Here is an 8,678-nt window from a genome sequence, read left to right on the forward strand (position 1 = left end):
CATTCTTCTACATGTGGCTGTCCAATTTTCCCAACACTATTTATTGAAGATTCTGTCCTTTTTCTAGGAGATATTCTTTCCTGCTTTGTTGAAGATGAGTTGACCATAGAGTTGAGGGCCCATTTCTAGGTTCTCTATTCTGTTCCACTGATCTGTGTGTCTGTTTTTGTGCCAGTACTATACTGTCAGAGCTTTGTAATATAGCCTAAAGTCAGACATTGTGATGCCACCAACTTTGGTTTTCTTTTTCAACATTCCTCTGGCTATTTGGGGACTTTTCTGGTTCCATACAAATTTTAGGAATATTTGTTCTAGCTCTGTGAAAAATTTCAATAGTATTTGATAGAGATTGCATTGAATGTGTAGATTGAATCATGGCAGAAGGAGGTGAATTAGAGTTTGTTAAAAGGATCATCCATGACAGTTTACAACTTAAAAAAAGATTAAGGTGGTATAGCTGTATGCTGGGGAAAAAATGCAGCCTGGCTCCTCTAAAGGAAGAACTTCGCATACAAGGGGTTCCTAAAGTCACCTACACTGAATTCTGTCAAGGTCGGACAATGAGATGGGCTTTAGCTTGGAGTTTTTATGATGATGTTACAGTACCATCACCACCCAGTAAGCGAAGAAAACTAGAGAAGTCAAGAAAACCTATTACATTTGTAGTGTTGGAGTCTGTGATGAAAGAATTGTCCCTCAAAGCATCATCTCTGGGTTCTGAGACAGTGGAAGGAATAGTAGTTGTAACAGCATGGATTGAAAAAATCCTCACCGATCTGAAGGTCCAGCATAAGCGAGTTCCCTGTGGAAAGGAAGAAGTTAGCCTTTTTCTGACAGCAATAGAAAACTCCTGGATTCATTTAAGGAGAAAGAAAAGAGAACGAGTGAGACAACTGAGAGAAGTTCCCCGAGCTCCTGAGGATGTCATTCAAGCCTTGGAGGAGAAAAAGTCCACCCCCAAAGAGTCTGGCAGTAGCCAAGACTTGGCCCAGGGCACCCAGGAGAGTATCCCATGCAGGCCTGCTGTACAGGAAGGCGAGGCTACCACTGTTGAGGGCCATTGCTCAAGCCAGGATCTGCTTTCCCAAGAAGAAAACCCAGAATCTGTGGAGGATGAAAGGAGTGAGGAAAAGGGAGGGATAGAGGTTTTGGAGAGTTGTAAAGGCTCTAGCAATGGAGCCCAGGACCGAGAGGCTCCTGAGCAATTCAGCAGTCCAATGTCTGAAAAGCGGAGCCATCTCCAAGGAGTGGCTGGACATTACCTATTCAAGTGTTTGATAAATGTAAAGAAGGAGGTGGATGATGCTTTAGTTGAAATGCATTGGGTTGAGGGCCAGAACAGGGATTTAATGAACCAGCTTTGTACCTATATACGTAACCAAATTTTCAGGCTTGTTGCTAGTTAACTTCTTGCACAGTTGGAAAGGTTTTTGTAAAGCAGCTTGCTTCGGGGTGACAAGATGCATTCCACCATAGGCCCATTGATACTATGTGCAGTTATCTTTAAAAAAATAAATAAATCTATTTTAAAATCTCAAAAAAAAAAAAAACAAAAAAAAAATGTGCTCTGGGTAGCATAGACATTTAACAATATTTGTTCTTCCAATCCATGAGCATGGAATGCTTTTCCATTTCTTCCTGTCTTCTTCAATTTCCTCAAAAAATGCTCCACCTCACTTGGCCTTAGGGAAATACAAGTCAAAACCACAATGAGATACCTTACACCAGTCAAAATGGTAAAACTAACAAGATAGGAAACTGCAAATGTTGGTGAGGGTATGGAGAGAGGGGAACTCCTCTTACACTATTGGTGGAAATGTAAGGCTGTACAGCCACTCTGGAAAACAGTATGGAGGTTCTTGGAGAAGTTAAAAATAGAGCTACCCTATGACCCAGCATTTGCACTACTAAATATTTACCCCAAAGATAAAAATATAGTGATCCGAAGGGGCACCTGCACCCCAATGTTAATAGCAGCAATGTCCACAGTAGCCAAACTGTGGAGAACACTGAGATGTCCATCAACAGATACATGGATAAAGAAGATGTGGTGTGTATGTATACGTATATATATAAAATGGAATATTACTTAGCCATCAGAAAGGACAAATATTAATATTTACATGGATGTGGATGCAACTGGAAGGTATTATGCTCAGTGAAATAAGTCAATCTGAGAAAGACAATTATCATATGGCTTCACACATATGTGGAATATAAGAAACAGCATAGAGGATTATAGGCGAAGGGAGGGAAAACTGGGAAGTCACCAAAGAGGGAGAAAAACCAAGAGATTCTTAACTATAGCAAACAGAGAGTTGCTGGAGGGGCAGTGAGTGGGGGGGTTGGAGTAATTGGGCATTAAGGAGGGCCTGTGACATGATGAGCACTGGTTGTTATGCACAACTCATAATTATTGAACACTACATCTGAAACTAATGATGTACAATGTGTCCACTAATTGAATTCAATTTTTTTTTTAAAAAAAGAGTACTCTTGCCTTGATGAGTATTGGGTGATGTATAGAATTTTTGAATCACTGCATTGTACACGTGAGACTAATATAATGCTGTATGTTAACTAACTGGAATTTAAAAAAGAAAAAGAAAAGAAATGCCTGAGAAACTGTCACAGTAAGAGGAGCTTAAGGAGACCTGATGATTAAATGTAATATGGTATCCTGGATAGGATACTAAGAGAAAAAGGATAATTGGGTAAAAACTAAGGACATCTTGGTAAAGTATAGAGTGTAGTTATGATAACGTATTAGTATTTGTTCACTAATTGCAACAAATACAGCTTATAAATATAGGATGTTAAAAATAGGAGAAACTGAATTTGGGTTATAGGGAACCATCTGTGCTATCTTTGCAAATTTTCTATAAATTACAAGCTATTAGAATAGCTTTATTATTTAGAAACAATAAAGTTTAATAATAAAAAAGAGACAAATTAATACAAAGAAAGAAATAACTACAGCAAATATGTTCTAACATTTGCTGTAAACACAAAAGTACGTTCACAGTTTTTAAAAAAGATTTATTTATTTATTTGAGAGGGAGTGGTGTAGAGGTAGAGAGAATCCCAAGGAGACCTGTGCTGACTGCACAGCCTGCCAGGGGGCTTGGTCTCAGAACCCTGAAGTCCTGACCTGACCAGAAACCAACAGTCAGACATTTAACCTACCCGGTTCACATTTAACATGAAAATATTCTCTGTTACATTTCTTAGTATCCTCTACATGAAATTCTACACGAACACATTTTTTAGAAGTTACTTAAGAAAAGTTGCCCTGAGGAATTGACTCTTTTTCCATTCTTTCCCTGGCTCTTAGGAACTTCGGAACCAAGTATGAGACTTAATCACAACACCTATGTTAGTGCTTCTGGGAGGAATATTTGTATTATTTTTCCTTTTGAATTTTTACTTGTGTTCCTTATTTTATTGATTCCAAACTGGCTTGAATCCTTTGTAGAAAGATATAGGAAGTGAATAATTTTTTTTTTTGTTCCTAGACTTTTTCATGAACATTTTTTCATGAATATTTTAATAGCTCTCTTAGTAACTAGTTTGATATTACATTAGTTCTGATATCTCATAATAGCCTTATGTCTGTTTTTGATATCTTCTTATTTTATACTTAAAAATATGTCAGGAGAATGGCATGGCAAAACCTTGATTATACTGATCCTGTAGAACAGCACATATAAACACTGTCATATGTCAAAGCAAACATTGTGCTGGACCAAGTTACCTGGCAAGGAAGACTTTCTTCAAGGCCAATTTGCAGGGGACACAAGAACTTAGAGTGCGTTCAACTTCACTAGAACAGAGTGGGAAAGTGTTTCTAAGCCTCTGGTGGGGAGGTGGGGTCCTAGGCCACCTGGGTTTGTTAACCAGTTTTACCAAAGGAAAAGTATTCTTCATGACAGAAGGTAATTTTACAACTTGGAGCAAGGTTGACCACCAAAGTTAGTCTCAGACACTGGGAGCTAAGGGAAAGGAAGCCTGGGTGTTTACATATCAAAAAGATGCCCCCCCCAAAAAAAAAAGATGCTTCCCTAGTTAGTCCTTGAGAAAGACATTCCTGAATGGTAAGACTGGCAAGAAGCTTTTTAAAATTTACATCTTAAAGGGGCAAAGAAAGAATTTACAAATTTTATAAAGTAAATGCTCTAAAAAAAAAAAGGGAGGTCAAGGCCTTTAGTCTGGAAAAGCGTCTAAAGTTTAGTCAAGCTAAGGGAAACCTTAAAGGACTCTTAACTGAGTAAGACTGGAAACAGTCAAGGGAGTTCTAAAATCACTTGTTTTCTTTTCAACAAAAACAGAGGTTTAAATCCTTGTTCCTTTGGATATGAAGCTGCCAAATACTTGGCAGTTGGGATCACCTGCTTTTATCACATTTCAAAATCATTCAATGATGCTACCACAATAAATGATATTTAATAGGAATTCTGTAAAGATGTAGCATAGCCTATATTTTGATGGAAGAGGAGGTGCTCAGTAAGTACACTAAAAAAGATTTCAGTGTTTTACAATCCAACATGAGTAGTTCCTCATATAATAACAAACTGTCAAAAATAAATGTCTCACTCTTGCTGAAAGCAAATGAAAGGAGACAGCGAGAAACAGTAGTTGCAGGAATGAAACATTTACTATTGCACCGAGTGATCACTTCAGGAAGAAATATAGGCTAATAGTGATTTCTGTGGTACTTGGGTGGTTTTGCCTTGTGGGGGAAACCAATATGAAGATGGCAAGCCTTTGGGAACTAAAACGACACCAAACTTGATGTCTGTTTTCATTGTTTGTTGATTTCTGGAAGGAAAAATGTCAGTTAAGAGTTATTTAAACAAAGACCAGATGTGAATATTTTGGAAGGCAAAAGTAATTTTGTCATGATTCATCATTGCTCAGTTTTTACTTTGAAGAAATCTCAGAATATGAGAAGAAAAGAACACAATAGTTTCAGAAAAAAAACTGTTGGACACTGTTCACAGAGGGACTAACAGTGTCTAACGTAGAGAATAGGTTTCGGAGGCTGAATTAAAATGTGGTATGATTATTAAGGCCAGTTTTCTTCCTAAATAAATGATTCAGTCTAGCAAAACTATATTTAGACTCAGGTCAGAACTATTTTTTTTTCACTTAGTTGCTTCAAATATCCGTAAGACACATCGCTTGAAAAACTAGTGAAACAGATTTGCCCCAGATGCAACCCTAAATTCCTTCATCAAAACTCAGGAGTCAGATGTCCCATGACATAGAGTTACGCTCCTGCCTACAAAGGAGGCTGGTGATAGGAAGCAGAAAGAACATCTTGTGTCATTTTTCCTCCGGTGGGAAATACCCTTTTTTTAGATTTTCCTATCTCATTTCTCCCCCTTTTGAATGTAGGATTCCACTCAGATATATGAGCAATAGAGAAATTAAACAATAATAGATTAGTTAGCAGCATCTAATCCTCCGCTCTATGGAACAGAGCCTCTGCTCAAATCCTGGCTGCTTCACGCTGTGTAAATGACAAGACCCTTCAAATCATCACCAAGCTTTTGAAAAAGGCCAAATTTCCTCTGATGATTAATCATTTGGGCCTTAGCAAGCACCAAGAAGGTCACTGAGGTGACATTTGTTCTCTGAGAACTCCTCGAAGTTGGCTCTTGTGTCGTATTAACCGAATAGTTTCTCCATTTTCATTTGTCCTGGTTTCCACCTGCCCCTTACATGCTGAGGCTGTGTGGACTCACAATGTCCTTCTCATTTCTGCCCTCCTCCACCCTTTTCTCCTCTTTCGTTTTGGTTTCCACTTGATGGGTTTTCTGTGTCCTGTGGCAGGTCAGCGACTAGAGCACCTGCTCCAGGTTTACTCAGAAATAGCTTCCAAATCTAGGATTGTGAGTTCTTCCCAAAGTTAACGACTTCAAAATTCAACAGGGCATTCATTATAGGATAACTGCAGAACCATCTTTTGGCTGGAGGCCTTGATCAGACAATTTATGTCCCTGGGACTAAACCCCTTCCTCCCAGCCATTATTTTCTAGCAGGCCTTCCTTAGGTCACACCTCACGCCCACCTTGGTACTTCTGAGGTTAACACAAACCTCCCACACTCATCCATCCTACATTTCCATAATGGCAAATTCTGTAATTAACTTCTTAGTTGTAGATTCAGCACCATCTAAATGAAAAACCCACCATTTCATTGCTAAAATAAGACAGGGAGGGGTAGAGTCTATAAAATAAACAAATGGCCAATAGTAGTTGGAGAATCACTTGTTTTTTTTCTTTCTTTAATTATTTGTATAGTATAACTGTAATGAAACCAAGGAAGGGTAGCAAAAGACTAGATGTGTGCATCATAAATTCTTTGTCTTAAATCCACTGCCTAGGAAGCAATCTTTAGTACAGAATTCTTTGTAAAAATCCCTTTTCACTTATTTTTGTTCAGGATTATGACTGAGTTCAAGGAAGCTGAAATAACATATGACATTGCATGTGACACCTTATAATCACATTAGCATATGTGTTGTACTTTTTGTTTTTGTTTTTATCTTTTCAGGAAAAGGGAAGTAGCTATGAAATTCTGATCAAATATGAAAACATTTTCTGAGATTTCTGTGATCCTCAGCATGAGATACCAATTTTCTATTCTATTTTCGGGGGACTTCATAAGGTGGCCAGCTGAGCATAACTGACCTACCTAGCTATAAGCAAAGCATGACACAACTCCTCTCCAGGATGAGCATATTTGCTCTGTTACGTTGCCACATGAAAGGAAGCCCCATGGCAGTCCTAGTCCTTGCCTGGTAGGTTTAAATGGCCTTAGGTCAGACACAAAGGCAAAGAAATTTGACCTGGCAGTGCGAAGACATCAAATGAAGGAGTATCATGTGAACAGAGATAGAGAAAGAAGTGAGGATGTCTTTCCTCTAAAGTGCCAAAACTTGGGCTAAAACTCTATGTCCTGTAAGTGTGTGGATTTGGCTCATTGAAGCTGAAATTTAGTTAGCTCTAGGACAGAGTTTGACACTGATTGTGTAAAACATCACAGGGTCTTGATTTAGTGGGTAAAAGATGCAGAAGAAACGATGACTAGAGGCAATCTAAGCATTTGGCAAGTGGAAATGTTCCACATTCCAAGATCAATGCATAGGATCTTCGGTCCCTCCCATGTCTCTCAGACTGCTCTTCACCAGATCAGCCGTCAGTAATCTTGCTAAACCAGCAGTCACTTCCCTACCCTCTCCTGTGACTGCCCAGTGTATTCCACAGTTTCTTACTCTCACTCTCAGTTTTATCCTGTTTCTGGCTACTCTTCCATCTTTACCCAATTTCCAAATATTAGAGTATCCTTGAGTAGGACTCTGGCCCCCTTGCTTTTGTAGTCAGTATTCTCTCCCTAGGTGACCGACTTTTCTTGTATCCTTAATTATTGCTAATATTTGGGAGACCCACTAATTTAGGCATCTAGCCTAGACCTTTTTCCTAAACACCAGATTAACATATGTATATTATGGCCTGTATGGCATCTTTTTGTGATGTCTCTTAAAGTATCTCAGACTTAACACATCCAAACAGATCTCAAATTTTCTTGCATTTACTCGCATTTTCCTATCAATCCCCATGTGATTCTTGAGCATCTTCTGTGTGCCAGCTGGAATATAAAAGGTACATTTCTCTGAACAGATTATTTTATGGTTGAGAAGGCTTTTGTTCAGTAAATTAATGGGGAAAACTAAAAATTAGATATTAAGCATTAGGTTACGGTATAAAGACTCAGAGAAAGAATGAGGCTGAAGTCTTGGGGAACTTGGGGTGTGCATGTGTGCAGTATACTGGAGGGGCCAGTGAAATTGTGTCAATAATTTTGGGTATATATACACATTCTGTAGGCGCCCATAATTTTCTTATGAGAAAACAAGACCCATAATTTTCTCATTCAAACTCTCAAAATGGGGGCACCAGGTGGCTTAGTGGTTGAGCATCTGCCTCCAGCTCAGGGCATCCTGGGATTGAGTCCTGCATCAGGCTCCCTGCAGGTAACCTGCTTCTCCCTCGACATATGTCTCTGCCTCTCTCTCTGTGTCTCTCATGAATAAACAAATAAAATCTTTAAAAACAAAACAAAAAACAAAAACCCAAACTCTCAAAATAATCTATGTAAAAAAATGTTAAGGACCAACTATTGTTTTACAGCCACATTTTTTTTAATGAAAATTTTTAAATAAGTTGCTGGAAAGGAGAAATGTTAATTTTACAATAAAAAAGTATATTTTCCGATTTCATCTCAAGCATTATCTGATATTTCAGGAATCAATTACATAGTTATAAATAAGAGTATTAAGCATAATTTATTTAAAAATTGTGAGGATTAAACGAGGTGTTCAGTAACTATAAATTCCATTTTTAACCACCCAAATTTGCCTTCTCTATACCAATTATCCTCTAATATTTTTATGTGTGTTTTTGTCGTTTTGGTCAAGGCCACTTTGTACATAGTCAAACCATGCTTGTTTAAATCTGGATAAGAGTTTGACTGATTGAAAAACTAGATAACTAATTGCATTTTCATGGTTTAATGAATTGTCATATGCTTCAGTCCCTCATGAAGTCAGTTTTGGTGCTCTGGCTGGTTTAACTGGTTATTTAGCCTGTTTCTGAGTAGGAAGCAGAGAAGAT

The 8,678-nt window shown here is 38.2% G+C and overlaps 1 pseudogene; it reads left to right on the plus strand.

Moving 5' to 3' along the window:
* The first annotated feature begins 374 nt into the window (after positions 1–374).
* LOC140599584 (RNA N(6)-adenosine-methyltransferase METTL16 pseudogene) lies at positions 375–1,532 on the plus strand (annotated as a pseudogene).
* The last annotated feature ends 7,146 nt before the right edge of the window (positions 1,533–8,678 follow it).

Source organism: Vulpes vulpes, chromosome 7 (assembly GCF_048418805.1).
Source record: "Vulpes vulpes isolate BD-2025 chromosome 7, VulVul3, whole genome shotgun sequence".
Taxonomy (NCBI): Eukaryota; Metazoa; Chordata; class Mammalia; order Carnivora; family Canidae; genus Vulpes; species Vulpes vulpes.